Source organism: Telmatherina bonti (genome assembly GCF_933228915.1).
Source record: "Telmatherina bonti genome assembly, chromosome: 10".
Lineage (NCBI taxonomy): Eukaryota > Metazoa > Chordata > Actinopteri > Atheriniformes > Telmatherinidae > Telmatherina > Telmatherina bonti.
The window spans coordinates 37,750,035-37,765,790 of record NC_136628.1 but is presented as its reverse complement, the minus strand read 5'-3'; positions in this window follow the sequence as shown (position 1 = coordinate 37,765,790).

The window sequence follows — 15,756 nt, the reverse complement described above, 5'->3', positions numbered from 1 at the left end:
GAGAGCAGGAGGAGGAGGAGGGAGAGCAGGAGGAGGGAGAGCAGGAGGAGGAGGGAGAGCAGGAGGAGGAGGAGGAGCAGGAGGAGGAGGAGCAGCAGGAGGAGGAGGAGGAGCAGGAGGAGCAGGAGGAGGAGCAGGAGGAGCAGGAGCAGCAGGAGGAGGAGGAGGAGCAGGAAGAGCAGGAGGAGCAGGAGGAGGAGCAGGAGGAGGAGGAGCAGCAGGAGGAGGAGGAGGAGCAGGAGGAGCAGGAGGAGGAGCAGGAGGAGCAGGAGGAGGAGCAGGAGGAGCAGGAGGAGGAGGAGGAGCAGGAGGAGGAGGAGGGAGAGCAGGAGGAGGAGGAGGGAGAGCAGGAGGAGGAGGAGCAGGAGGAGCAGGAGGAGGGAGAGCAGGAGGAGGAGGAGGAGGGAGAGCAGGAGGAGGAGGGAGAGCAGGAGGAGGAGGAGGGAGAGCAGGAGGAGGAGGAGCAGCAGGAGGAGGAGGAGGAGCAGCAGGAGGAGGAGGAGGAGGGAGAGCAGGAGGAGGAGGGAGAGCAGGAGGAGGAGGAGCAGCAGGAGGAGGAGGGAGAGCAGGAGGAGGAGGGAGAGCAGGAGGAGGAGGAGCAGCAGGAGGAGGAGGGAGAGCAGGAGGAGGAGGAGGAGGGAGAGCAGGAGGAGGAGGGAGAGCAGGAGGAGGAGGAGCAGCAGGAGGAGGAGGGGGGACAGCAGGAGGAGGAGCAGCAGCAGGAGGAGGAGGACTGGATTGTTACTGTCTTCTCTGGCACTTTTTTGGTTAATAGAGAAGTCCTGCAGGTTCTGCTCAGACCTGAATGACCAGTCTGGACCTGGAGGTTTTCGTCACCTGCTCAACAGAAACGGTTTATAAACAAACTGAAACTAGTCCAGACCAGTCTGGACCTGGAGGTTTTCGTCACCTGCTCAACAGAAACGGTTTATAAACAAACTGAAACTAGTCCAGACCAGTCTGGACCTGGAGGTTTTCGTCACCTGCTCAACAGAAACGGTTTATAAACAAACTGAAACTAGTCCAGACCAGTCTGGACCTGGTCGTCTGTCTGCTGGTCCGCTCAGCTGTTCTCGGCAAATGACGGAACCCAGACTCACTCTGGGCCCAGTAAACCACACTGGAACCTCATCATGATGTGTGGACCTGCATTCTTACAACTGGTTCAGTAACGGCACCTGGGCCAGGTCCAGTTATTTGTGGTGGTCTGCCAGTTTTGGGCCACATGAGGAAAATTGAGTTTCTGCTCGTCTTCTGTGCTGAGGACCGACTTGAGACATCAACAAACAGCCTGACTGTTTACAAAGAGACCCAGACCAGAGAGGGAGCTTTGAGGGCTTCCAAAAGCGGGCCAGAACCAGAGTCCACTGGACCAGGATCCAAATCCTTTAGAGCCTCGTTCCACATCAAGCCTAATGGAGGAAATCATGAAAAGCCCAGAAGGTGGAAACCTGCGATGGACATCGTCCAGTTGTCCAAGACAAACCCCCGGTCCAACAAAAGTCACCAGTCTGAAACATTCCGGTGACATTCCCGGATCATTCCCGGACCATTCCCGGACCATTCCCGGATCATTCCCGGACCATTCCCGGATCATTCCCGGACCATTCCCGGATCGTTCCCGGACCATTCCCGGACCGTTCCCGGATCATTCCCGGACCATTCCCGGATCATTCCCGGATCATTCCTGGACCATTCCCGGACCATTCCCGGACCATTCCCGGACCATTCCCGGATCATTCCCCGACCATTCCCGGACCATTCCCAGATCATTCCCGGACCATTCCCGGACCATTCCCGGATCATTCCCGGACCATTCCCGGATCATTCCTGGACCATTCCCGGACCATTCCCGGACCATTCCCGGATCATTCCTGGATCATTCCCCGACCATTCCCGGACCATTCCCAGATCATTCCCGGACCATTCCCGGACCATTCCCGGATCATTCCCGGACCATTCCCGGACCATTCCCGGACCATTCCGACAACATTCCGGTGACATTCCTGCACTGTTAAAGATGGCTGAACTCATAAAGCTGAAGCTGTGTTTGCCGCTCCGTCCATCAACCCTGCAGCAGAAAGTTAGTCACAGAAAGGTCGAATCATTTCCATCTGAAAAAGGTAAAACTGTCGGATTTCCTCGTTGCGTCTTTGTGCGGATCCATTTCATCACATGTTGGAGACTCGGAGATGTCATTGTGATGTCATCAGTGTGTGTCATAACCTGCAGGTAATCCTTGTTTTCTATTTTATGTCCTATATGCTGAGCAGTCTGTCGTAGACCTGCTTGTTGGAGGTTCCAGTTTGTTCCCAAGTTTCTAATTCGCCAAAGAATCGTCAGATTGACTCTGCCGTTATGGGGGTGTAACGTGTCTCGCTGTACCTGTAACTTCTACATGCTGTGAAGAAAAAAAGTTTTTTAAAAGACAATTCAACTGGACGAATGTGAATATAAACGCAGTATGAGTCGGAACCAGTCAGTCCAGTTCTAAGTTCTTTATTGACCCCTCATAGAGAAGCTTTCTGTCATTTCTTTCACTTGTCGTCAGTGACAGGATTGTTGAAACATGTTCTCTGTCCAGATGATCAGTTCTCTGTCCAGATGATCCCACACTGTTTCAGTAATGTTGAGGTTCGGTTCTGGAGAGGATCCATCCCTCCATTAGACCTGTCACTACTGAATTTCGGTCCAGTTCTTGTTTCATGTGGTATCCGTCCACCTTTTCTCTCTGTTTACCTGTATTACCACTAACTAGGTAGACAAGTAGCTGTAGACGGACAACAGCTTGAGTTAGGAGCCTTTCTGCCGCAGTGATTCAGTGATTAGTTATGGTTCTCGAAAACCAGTCCAGGTCCAGGAGAGGACAGAAAATTAGGGGAAGGCTGTCTCATTTCGCTAACTGTAAGCACACTTTGTAAACGTTCAGGCTACGTATGCTACAGAGTGTCCGACGTCGTCTGCAAACATGGATTCAGATCAAAAAGGCCGATGTGGATGTGGCCTTAATGGCAACCAAAGCTTCTCTTGCTGATCTCCACCAGCATCTCAATCACTGTGCGCCGGCTCGCAGGGAAAACACGCTTATTCCACATTGTTGCTATTTGTCCCTTACCAGCAGCCATAGTTTCAAGATGGCGGACGATCGCGGCGCTTCCCTACTGGCTAACTAGTCAAATGTAGAAACAAATCTACAATTCTTTGCTTACAAGGATGTGTCAGATTATTAGCGGAGGTCAAAATGCACCAATGATAACATATATAAATGTAGTAAACAGCAGAAAATAAAGATTTGCCTTCATAGAGATGAGAACTATTGATGAAGATCTTCTGAAAAGACGACGACGAAATGAGGCGGATCGGTAGTTAAATATGTAGAAATGAATTAAGGTGAAACAGCTTTTGTTCAACAGAAACTAAAATGCTACAACATGTCGAAAAAATGTGATTTCAGCCAGAATTTTTTTGTCACATTTTACTCATAAAAATGTTTATGAATGTACAGATGTAAACATGATCTAATGTCTGATTTCAAGTTAAAACTCTGAATCTACAAACTTATTTATTCTGATGTTTGAGGAATATTTTCTCTCATTCTTTTCTCAAGTTTGAAACTCTAAAAGGAAAATGTGATGAAGGATCTGCTGTCAGACTGGAGGTCCTGACACGTTTGTGATGTTACAGGTCTGGTTTTAAAGGCCAGAAAATCAGAGCAGAGTGAGACATCTTCACTTTTTTCTTCTGTTTGCATCTTTCATTCTGTGTTCCTCTGAGCTGAAGACTGGGTCGATGAAGCAGACAAACAAAAACACTCCATCATCTTATCTGTCAGTCAGACATGAATTATTTTGGGATGAAAAGCAAACGGAGTCAGAAACAGTTCTGGCTCCACATCTGCATGTTATCAGTTCAAAGCAGCATCCTGTTGACCCACCTGAAGCTGTTGGATTTCATAAATTTGAAAGTTTTCATTTCTTAGCCTCAGCAGAAAATTAAAAACATGACATGAATCTTATTTCAGAGGCTAAATTCTGCTTTTATTCTTCATTATTGACACCAGATAGAAAAAATGGGGGAATTCATCAGTTGTATTTTTGGTGGTTATCTGACAGTTTTTATGCAACTTTAACATCCATAAAGTTTGAACTCGTTCACACGTTGCTGTCGGGGACGTTTCGGCTGGTAAATGTGTGTTAATGTAAAGAAAACCTGCTCCCAGTTGTGCAGCGACCCTACTGATCATCCCTGTGTGCACTCAGGTGTTGTTTTCCCATAGATGCTGTTTGGAGCTGAGAAACAACCAGGAATTCTTCAGAATCATGCGATGAGCAGATTTTAACTGTAATAAATCTATTAATCCTAAAACATAATCATTAAATGGAAAAATCAGGTTTTATTAACCTGTACTGGCTGTTTATGTGGTTTTAACCTGAAAACTCCTGGTTCGTATAAGCGCTGGCAGAGACGTTGAGCTGGAAGGATCTGTGGTGTTGCTGCTGAAGACCTTTTTGTTGATGAAGCTCAGACGAACAAAAGAACTGAAAGGTTTCAATATTCATGTTTTTTTTTCAATCCTTGGATGTTTGTTGTTTTCAAATGTCCTGAATTCTCCAGTTTGCTGAGAATAATTTAGGTAATAAAGTATATTTTTGTCTGTAAGATGTTCTCATTAGTTTTTCTTTCTGACTTTTTAAACAATCTGACGTTAAACTGCAGTAAACAACATCTGAAGCGGTTTCTGTTCAGTGATCAAGAACCACCATCGGGTTTGGTTTTCAGTCATGGAGATGAAGCATGTTCTTCTGCTGAGTTGTTTCTGTTTGTAAAAAAAGTTTTAATAACTTGGTTATGGATGCGATCAATGTTCCTCGGAGTTGGGACATGAAACCTCCAGGTCAAAACGAAGAAAGGCTGATTTTCTAGGAAATGTTCTGTAATTAGACGGCAGGACATCAACTTCTTCTGGACTTCTTTTACTTCAAAGTTTCACATTTTAAATCCAGAGGCGTTCCCAGGCCAGTCGGGAGATGTAATCCCTCCAGCGTGTCCTGGGTCTTCCCCGGGGTCTCCTCCCAGAGGGACGTGCCTGGAACACCTCACCAGGGAGGCGTCCAGGAGGCATCCCGACCAGATGCCCGAGCCACCTCAACTGGTTCCTCTCGATGCGGAGGAGCAGCGGCTCTACTCTGATCTCCTCCCGGATGACCGAGCTCCTCACCCTATCTCTAAGGGAGAGCCCGACCACCCTGTGGAGGAAACTCATTTCAGCTGCCTGTATACGAGATCTCCTTCTTTCGGTCACGACCCACAGCTCATGACCATAGGTGAGAGACAGTAGACAGTATTAATAAGTCTGTATTTCTTTTATTCTCTGTGTAGGGAAACCACACCCATACTGATACATTCATCATGCCCATCTGTAAATAAATGACATGTTCAACGTCAAATCCTGGACCTGGACATTCTCTTATTCATCTGGACATAAATTGCTGACCTGACACCCTGGAGTGATTACCAATCCATATACGAACTAGTTACAGTCCTCATTACAATTACTGATATTTCATGCACACATTTATGATACCTTGTGATACAAAGGGTGAGTGAGGGTCAAACCTTTGTTACCAACAGCCAGTATTTCACTATTACCTCGTTACTGGTAATAGAGAGAGAGAGGTGGTTGGGATGTTGGGGTTTGGCAGGAGAGAACACAAGGATTGTGTGTATGGGTAGGAGTGTGTATGATTGCCCAGATGAGTGTGTTTTCAGTTGTGTGTGTGTGTGTGTGTGCAAATGTATGAATACCAAGACAAGTGTGTGTGAGTTTAGAGAAATTTATTTTATGGAATGCCCCTTGAGATGTACCATCTCGTTTTCGAGGGGGTCCAAAGTTTATGGGAGTGCATGTGGAAAGGGATCTTGACGTGTCCTTGGGGGGGCATCATGAGTGGCTCGAGGCTCTAGGGACTGCTCCTTCAGCGGTCCCTACTGTTCGCCCGGGTCTTTAAGTCCTTCTGACCTCTGTCCAGGCGGGGTCACATTGGCATGATCACGCTCCTGTGAACACGTTCCCTCCGTGTTCTCTGCATGTGACACAGTCACTGAGTTGTGCTTTAAGTTTACTCAGGAACAGATATTTTCCATGAACTTATCTTTGTGTTTGCATCATGTGGAATCTGGGATTGCAGTGTTTCCATCGTGGTGCATTTCTTTTTCCTCTTTCCTTTCTGTTCTCTCCTTACCCTTCTACTGCTGCTCAGGTCCAGCCGTAAAATGTAAACTCAGCAAAAAAAAACCATTTATTGGAAATAAGCAAACAAACAAAATAAAAACTCAAATTATGAAGTCGATCTTTAAACTATAAATCTCCTCTTGGCAAAGTGAATGTGCTCAACTCAGCATGGCAACCAGACCATCATTCTGCTGTTTAATGTTTGACAAGACATGGTGAGAAAAATGATCTTCATGATTTTGAAATGTTGATATTCAGCCTGCAGTTCTAGAAATGTCCACCTGGTGTCACTGTGACGTAAGGCAGCGCTTCCTGGCAGCTGCTCAGCAGCGTTTGAACATTAAAATTAGCATTAATCACACTGCGTGTATAAAATATTACACACAGAGAGCTATGCTGAAGCTCTGACTCGTACACACTGTCGATAAGAGCTGAAACTCCTGCAGCAGTCTGCATGTCTTTATCGGTGCTGATTATTATTCAGAAATGCAGTAAAGTGGAGATGTGTTTTACCTGGATTCACCTCCTCTCTGAACAGTGACCTGAATACTCAGCAGGCTTCTCACGAGGACTCCCAGCCTCCCGGGGAAGCTTTTTTTTCTTTTTTTTGTCAGCAGTAAAAGTGGAAAATGTTTTCACAGCTCTGAGCTGCAGCTTGAATTGATCACATCTGCTTGAACATGTGTCAGCAGCTCTATGTGGCTGACAGGTGTCACAAAGCTTGGAAAACACACGAGTGGCCTGTGAAGTGGTTCTGCATCACTACCACGAACACATGCCATTGATGTAAACACTCCCTGCGCTTCCTAGTCTGGAAGCATCCACTGCTGCAGCTGAATTTCAATTCACTCCCCAGTTTGTTCCAACAGGACTGGTGCAGAAGCCACGCCGCCAACCCGACCCGACATCCGCCACCATGCATGAAGATGCAGCTGTTTGTGGACGGACAGACGAGCTCCTCAGCTTCTTGTTATTGTTTCCAGGAGGTTTAGGAGGTCTTCTGGCTTCACAAGCTGCAGATGTGTCCTGCTCCGCGTTTTGTAGAAAAGCCAACAGGTGGAAGCAGCTGAATCCAATCAGACCCATCATCAGAGCTGACTGCTCTCCAGGCGCAAACTGGACATATGTTGACCATGTGGGCTTTTTACGCCCCAGTTCAGCTCTGACTTATTTAACCTGATGCTTTCTATCATGTCCTGATGCAGAAAACGTTGGAATTAGAACAGGACATTTCTATTTACACAGGAGGAAAAAGATCATTTACAATAAAAGGTGAAGGTTAAACTCTCTGGCTGCCTGGATGAATGAATGAATTTAAAAGCTTTCTATAAAAATCCTCAGGTTGTTTTCTTCCAACTGCCTCATCATCAGCCTGCAGCTAATCTTCATCATCAAAACTACTGTGTTCTGAGCTAAACCTGGAAGCATCTGGGATTCCATCATGTTGCCATGGCAATGACTCGCTGCTGTGTTCAACATCATTTTCATACTACATGCCAAACGTAATCATGGAGTCTGATTTATTCAACTCAAGGACAATTCTGAATGTTATTATTTAACCAAATTCATTTTTCTGGAATTGTACCGAACACTGTCAACTGGTGCATACAACAGCAGCAAAGCATGCTGGGAAGCTCCACCCACCGTAACTTTGTCAGTGGAAACTGGAAACTGGTGCAGAGCTCTGAACCCTGTTGGAACAATCTGCAGCTCATTGTGCAAAAACTGACTAATAGCTAAGTTGAATTTTTTCAGTGTCCAATCCAGGTTTGGTTTGAAGGGCTTTCAGTCAATCACAAGCCTGAATTTATTTTTACAAAAAGCTGAATATTTCAAAATCTACATGGCAAAAGTCTTATCGTGTTTCTCCTGAATGTAACGAAGAGTTTAATACTTGAATGGCTGAAGTGGCACGAACGTTTAAAGACGACTTAAGTGCCAAAATAATCCTCACTAGACTATTAGAGACTGAATGCCTTTCTATGCAGAATGATTGATATGCACAACCATCTGAAGAAGAAGCACAATACCCACCTTGATTTATCAAGGTACTGTGTTGGGATTTGAACTCACACACATCTGACCAGGAGCTGTTTTAATAAACCATTACACCATCGCAGCTCTCAGCAGAAGTGTTACATTTTCTTTTTTTTACCATTGGGATATGAATGCTTTATTTTTTTAAACTTCCAGCAGTGTGTAATCAGCAGAAGAACTTGAGATTTAAATGGGTGAAGTAGCACTCAAGATTTGTTAGCTTGCTTTTCTCAGAATAAGCATTAGGAGAAGTACAACCATCTGACACGATTCATAAAGATCCAGCAGCTGGGTTTGATCCAACCACCTTCTGAACAAAAGGCAAGTCATTTTACATCTACACCACAACAGCTTTTGCCCACACCTTGGTAGAAGCGCTAATATTTTTTGCCACTGGGAGGGGGAACGCCTTTGCCACCAGTGTGTAATCAGCAGAATGCAAAAAGATGTGAAAGGTTGAACTGCGGTCAAGAAGCCAAAGATAAAATTCTAAAGTCAGTAGTTATACTGCATTAATTATTGCAGAAAATCATTGAAGAAAACCATTTAAAATTGCCTGGGTAATCAGTTAAACTTTGTTGTTCAACATGAACAACTTTCATTTGAAGCATTGTAACAATAAAAATTTAATACTAAACTGTCATTTCTGCACAGTTTATTTTTTAACTTGAAATAAACACTTAATTGTACGACTTCTGAAGACTGACACAGCACATACTTTATCTTATTTGTGAATAGTACAAACAATGCTATGAAATTTTTTCACAAATACACTGTTGTGACCCATACTATGACATATCCAATACCATAACATTTTTTACACTTACAATACTATGTCACTTGTCACATACAATACTATGGTGTTTTTTGAAGCATGCAATGCCACAAAATTTTTTAAACATACAAGACTATGACAATTTTCGATACAAACAATATTATGTCATGACATACAATTCTATGGCATTTTTTGACACAATACTATGATATCTTTTGATACAAACAATACTATGAAATTTTTTACACATAAAGTACTATGTCTTGACACATACAATACTATGACATTTTTTTTTTAAAATACAAAGCTCTGCCTTGACACATAAAATACTGACAATTTTTCACACATATGTCGTGACACATACAATACTATGACAATTCTTTACACACAATACTATGACATTTTAGGATACATACAATACTATGTTGTGATACTTACAATACTATTGCCCTTTTTGACACATACAACACAATTACATTTTTTGACACACAACAATATGTTGTTACAGATTTAAAACTATTGTCTTTTTTGAGCACATATAATACTATGACGTGACACATACAACACTATGTCTCTGTTTGACACACAATACCTCGCGGTTACATGCAGTACTATGACATTTTTTGACATACTTTACATGAAGAATTATGACACAGAATACTATGTCGTGATACCAACAACACTATTGCCCTTTTTGACTCATACAACATACAGAAATATGTCATGTATTGACAAATACAATTTGTCATGACTTTTTTTCACACATACAATACTAAGTAGTGACATGCAATACAATGACATTTTTTGACATACAATACATGACAGTTCATGCCACATACACTACTATGTCATTTTTTGGCAGATACACCACTATGTTATGACACATACACTACTATGGTATTTTCGTCACATACAATACTATGACTTTTTTTTATACACACAATACTGACATTTTTTGACACAAACAATGTTACAATGTCTTGGTACATACTATGCTATGGAATTTTTGACATCCAATACTAAAACATTTTTGACACTTAGAATACTGTTGCTTCTTGACACATACAATATTATGGTATTTTTTGACACATACAATACCATCACATTTTTTAAGCATACAATACTATGACAATTTATGATACACACAATACTGTGTTGTGACATATACAATACTTAAAAAACAAACAATACTGTGACCTTTTTTTTATACATACAATACTATGAATTTTTTTGATACATAAAATCCTATGTTGTGACAAATGCAATACTATGGCATTTTTTGACACAATACTAGTACCTTTTTTGATACGTACAATACTATGAATTTTTTACACATAAAGTACTGTCTATACACTATACAGTGTATAACATACAGTATTATGACATTTTTAACACATACAATACTATATAGTGACACATAATATGGCATTTTTTACACATGCAATGTTATGATATTTTTTGACTCATACAATGCTATGTTGTGGTACATACTATAATATGACATTTTTGACATATACAATACTATGACATTTTTTGACATACAATAATATTTCATAACATAAAATACAATGACAATTTTTGACACACAAGACTATGCCATGACTTAAAATACATACATATATACAATATATACACATATATAACTATGTCTTGACACATACTATATTGTGGCATTTTCGACATGCATTAGAAAGACAATTTTTTACATAAAGTACTATGACATTTTTTGATACATACAATTCTATAAATTTTTTTACACATAAAATCCTATGTCTTGACACATACAATACTATGTCACTTTTTGACAAATAAAATACTGTTACTTTTTTGACAAATATAATACAATGACATACAGCTATGTCTTGAAAGATACTACAATGCTAAAAAAAAAAAAAAAAAGAAGGGAACACTTCAACAACACAATATAACCCCAATTCAACCACAGTTCTGTTAATGGAACTGTCCACTTAGGAAGCAACACTGATTGACAATCAGTTCCACCTGCTGTTGTGCAAATGGAACAGACAACAGGTGGAAATTATAGGCAACTGGCAAGACAAACCCAATAAAGACCACTTCTCAGTTCCGATGCTTTCTGGCTGATGTTTTGGTCTGAATGCTGGCGGTGCTTTCACTCTAGTGGTAGCATGAGACGGAGTCTACAACCCACACAAGTGGCTCAGGTAGTGCAGCTCATCCAGGATGGCACATCAATGCCAGCTGTGGCAAGAAGGTTTGCTGTGTCTGTCAGCGTAGTGTCCAGAGCATGGAGGTGCTACCAGGAGACAGGCCAGTACATCAGGAGACGTGGAGGAGGCCGTGGGAGGGCAACAACCCAGCAGCAGGACCGCTACCTCCTTCTTTGTGCAAGGAGGAACTGGAGGAGCACTGCCAGAGCCCTGCAGAATGAGCTCCAGCAGGACACAGATGTGCATGTGTCTGCTCCAACAGTCAGAAACAGACTCCATGAGGGTGGTATGAGGGCCCGATGTCCACAGGTGGGGGTTGTGCTTCCAGCCCAACACCGTGCAGGACGTTTGGCATTTGCCAGAGAACACCAAGATTGGTAAATTCTCCACTGGCGCCCTGAGCTCTTCACAGATGGAAGCAGGTTCACACTGAGCACATGTGGCAGACGTGACAGAGTCTGGAGACGCCGTGGAGAACGTTCTGCTGCCTGCAACCTCCTCCAGTATGACCGGTTTGGCAGTGGGTCAGTAATGGTGTGGGGTGGCATTTCTTTGGAGGGCCGCACAGCCCTCCATGTGCTCGCCAGAGGTAGCCTGACTGCCATTAGGTACCGAGATGAGATCCTCAGACCCCTTGTGGAACCATATGCTGGTGCGGTTGGCCCTGGGTTCCTCCTAATGCAAGACAATGCTAGACCTCATGTGGCTGGAGTGAGTCAGCAGTTCCTGCAACACATTGATGTTATGGACCGGCCCGCCCGTTCCCCAGACCTGGATCCAGCTGAGCACATCTGGGACATCATGTCTCGCTCCATCCACCAACGCCAAGTTGCACCACAGACTGTCCAGGAGTTGGCGGATGCTTTAGTCCAGGTCAGGAGAACATCTGCCGCCTCATCAGGAGCATGCCCAGGTGTTGTAGGGAGGTCATACAGGCACGCAGAGGCCACACACACTACTGAGCCTCATGTTGACTTGTTTAAAGGACATTAAATCAAAGTTGGATCAGCCTGTAGTGTGTTTTTCCACTTTCATTTAAAGTATAACTCAAAATCCAGACCTCCATTGGTTGATACATTTGATTTTCATTATTAATTTTTGTGTGATTTTGTTGTCAGCACATTCAGCTATGGAAAGAACGAAGTATTTAATAAAAAATATTTCATTCATTCAGATCTACAACGTGTTGCTTTAGTGTTCCCTTTATTTTTTTGAGCAGTGTATATTAAGACATTTTTTGACACATATAATACAATGTCATGACACATACAATACTATGACATTTTTATACCTACAATACTATGACATTTTAGGAAACATACAATACTATGTCCTGACACATACAATATAATGGCATTTTTTGACACATCCAATGCTATGTTATGGTGCAATACTGTATTATGACATTTTTGACACAATACTATGTCGTGAGACATAAATTACTGTAACATTTTTCAATACATATGATACAGTGTCCTGACACTTACTAAGGGCTTTTTTGACACATGCAATACTATATCATGATACTTACAATAATATGACATTTTTGACAAACAACACTATGTAGTGACAAGCAAAACTATTACATTTTTTGACATACAATCAAGTAGCAGCATCCGGCGGTAAAAAGTGAAGCCTGTGTGGAAGTTCATAAAACTGCAGTTCCCCCTTCATCCACTAGGGGCTCCAAAACAGAGCAAATCCCCATAGACTCCCATGTTAAAAAGGCCAACTTCATGGCAGAAATAAACATGTTTACAGCCTGGTTCAAAAATCCATTTTAGGTTTAATAGGTCAGGTTTACCTTCATGACAACTGTGGGGGGAGTGAATTTTTTTCTAATTTGCCCGTTTTAAAGTAATTCAGTCTCGAAGTTCGGCAAATTTAGGGGCGTGTCCTTTTGATTGACGTCATGGAGGCTCCGCCCATCTCTTTATATACAGTCTATGCATACAATACAGAAAGGTTTATGGCACATACCATACTATGTCATATTTGACACTTACACTACTATGTCTGGACACATACAATACTATGATATTTTTTATATATAATACTGAAACATTTTTTTAAACATATCATACTATGTCATAACACATACAATACAATGGCCTTTTTTGACACTTACAAAATGATTGCATTTTTTGATACATAGTGTGCTTTGTCGTGGTACATACAATGCTGTAGAAGTTTTAACATTTTTGACACATACAATACTATGAATTTTTTGACACAATACCATATTTTTGATACATAAAAAACTATAAATTTTTTTTACACATAAAGTACTATGTCTTCACACATACAATACTATGACATTTTTGACACACAGTTCTATGACATTTTTGACACAGTTCTATGACATTTTAGGACGCACAACACTATGTTGTGACAGATTAAAAACTATGGCCTTTTTTGACACACACAATAATATGCCATTTTTTGACACATACAATTCTATGACACTTTTTAGAAACATACAATACTATGTCGTGACATACAATACTATGACATTTTTTGATACGAGAATACTATTTTGTGATACATACAATACTCAGTAATAATCGTTTTTTTCCCCAAACAATACTATGACAATTTTTGACACATATACTACTATGGCCTTTTTTGACACATACAATACAATAAAAAAATTTAAACCAATACAATACTATGTCATGGCACATACAATACAATGAAATTTTTGACACATACAATGCTATGACATTATTTGACACAAACAATACTGTAATTTTATGACACAAGCCATACTATGACAGTTTTGTCACATACATTACTATGTATTACTTATCCCCTCCCTGAGCCGTCACCTTATTGTGGTGGAGGGGTTTGTGTGTCCCAAAGATCCTAGCAGCTATGTTGTCTGGGGCTTTATGCCCCTGGTAGGGTCACCCATGGCAAACAGGTGTCTAGGGGAGGGACAAGACCAAGTACGGCTCACAAGACCCCTATGATGAACACAAACTCGGGCAGAAATGTTTCCTTGCACGGATGCGGGTTACCGGGACCCCCCTCTGGAGCCAGGCCTGGAGGTGGGGTACGAGAGTGAGTGTCTGGTGGCCGGGCCTTTACCCATGTGGCCCGGTCGGGCTCAGCCCGAAAGGGTTACATGGGCCCCACCTCCCGTGGGCTCACCATCTGCGGGAGGAGCTGTAGGGGTCGGGTGCAATGTGAACTGGGCGGAGTCCTTGGAGGGAGTGCTGGAGGGTGCTCCTTCTGGGGACTCCATAGTTCTGCTGGGGGACTTCAATGCTCACGTGGGCAATTACAGTGAGACCTGGAGGGGAGTGATTGGGAGGCATGGTCCCCCCCTCTGAACCCAAATGGTGTTTTGTTATTGGACTTCTGTGCTTGTCATGGATTGTCCATAACAAACACCATGTTCCAACATAAGAGTGTCCATATGTACACCTGGCATCAGGATTCCCTGGGCCGGAGTTCGATGATCGATTTTGTAGTTGTATCGTTGGACCTGCGGCCACATGCCTTGGACACTCGGGTGAAGAGGGGGGCGGAGCTGTCAACTGATCACCACCTGGTGGTGAGTTGGCTCAGATGGTGGGGGAGGAAGCCGGTCAGATCGGGCAGGCCCAAACGTGTTGTGAGGGTCTGCTGGGAACGTCTGGCTGAGTCCCCTGTCAGAGCGAGCTTCAACTCCCACCTTCAGCAGAGCTTCGAACATGTCCCGAGTGAGGCGGTGGACACTGAGTCCGAATGGGCTGTGTTCCGTGCCTCTATTGCTGAGGCGGCCAGCCGGAGCTGTGGCTGTAAGGTCGTTGGTGCCTGTCGTGGCGGTAATCCCAGGACTCGTTGGTGGACACCAGCAGTGAGGGATGCCATCAAGCTGAACAAGGAGTCCTATCGGGCCTTCTTGGCCTGTGGGACTCTGGAGGCAACTGATGGGTACCAACGGGCTAAACGGCAGGCGGCTTTGGCCGTCGCCGAGGCAAAAACTCGGGTATGGGAGGAGTTCAGCGAGGCCATGGAGAAAGACTTCGGGATGGCTTCAAGGAGATTCTGGTCCACCATCCGGCGTTTCAAGAGGGGGAAGCAGTGCTCCATCAACACTGTGTACAGTGGAGGTGGGGAGCTGCTGACCTCAACTCGGGACGTTGTGGGTTGGTAGAGGGAGTACTTCGAAGACCTCCTCAATCCTACCAACACGTCTTCCGATGAGGAAGCAGAGCTGGTGGACTCAGGTGTGGACTCTCCTATCTCTGGGGCTGAAGTCGCTGAGGTGGTCAAAAAGCTCCTTGGTGGCAAGGCCCCGGGGGTGGATGAGATCCGCCCGGAGTTCCTTAAGGCTCTGGATGCTGTGGGGCTGTCCTGGCTGACGCGCCTCTGCAGCATCGCGTGGACATCGGGGGCAGTACCGCTGGATTGGCAGACTGGGGTGGTGGTCCCCCTTTTTAAGAAGGGGGACCGGAGGGTGTGTTCCAATTACAAGGGAATCACACTCCTCAGCCTCCCTGGTAAGGTCTATTCAGGGGTCCTGGAGAGGAGGG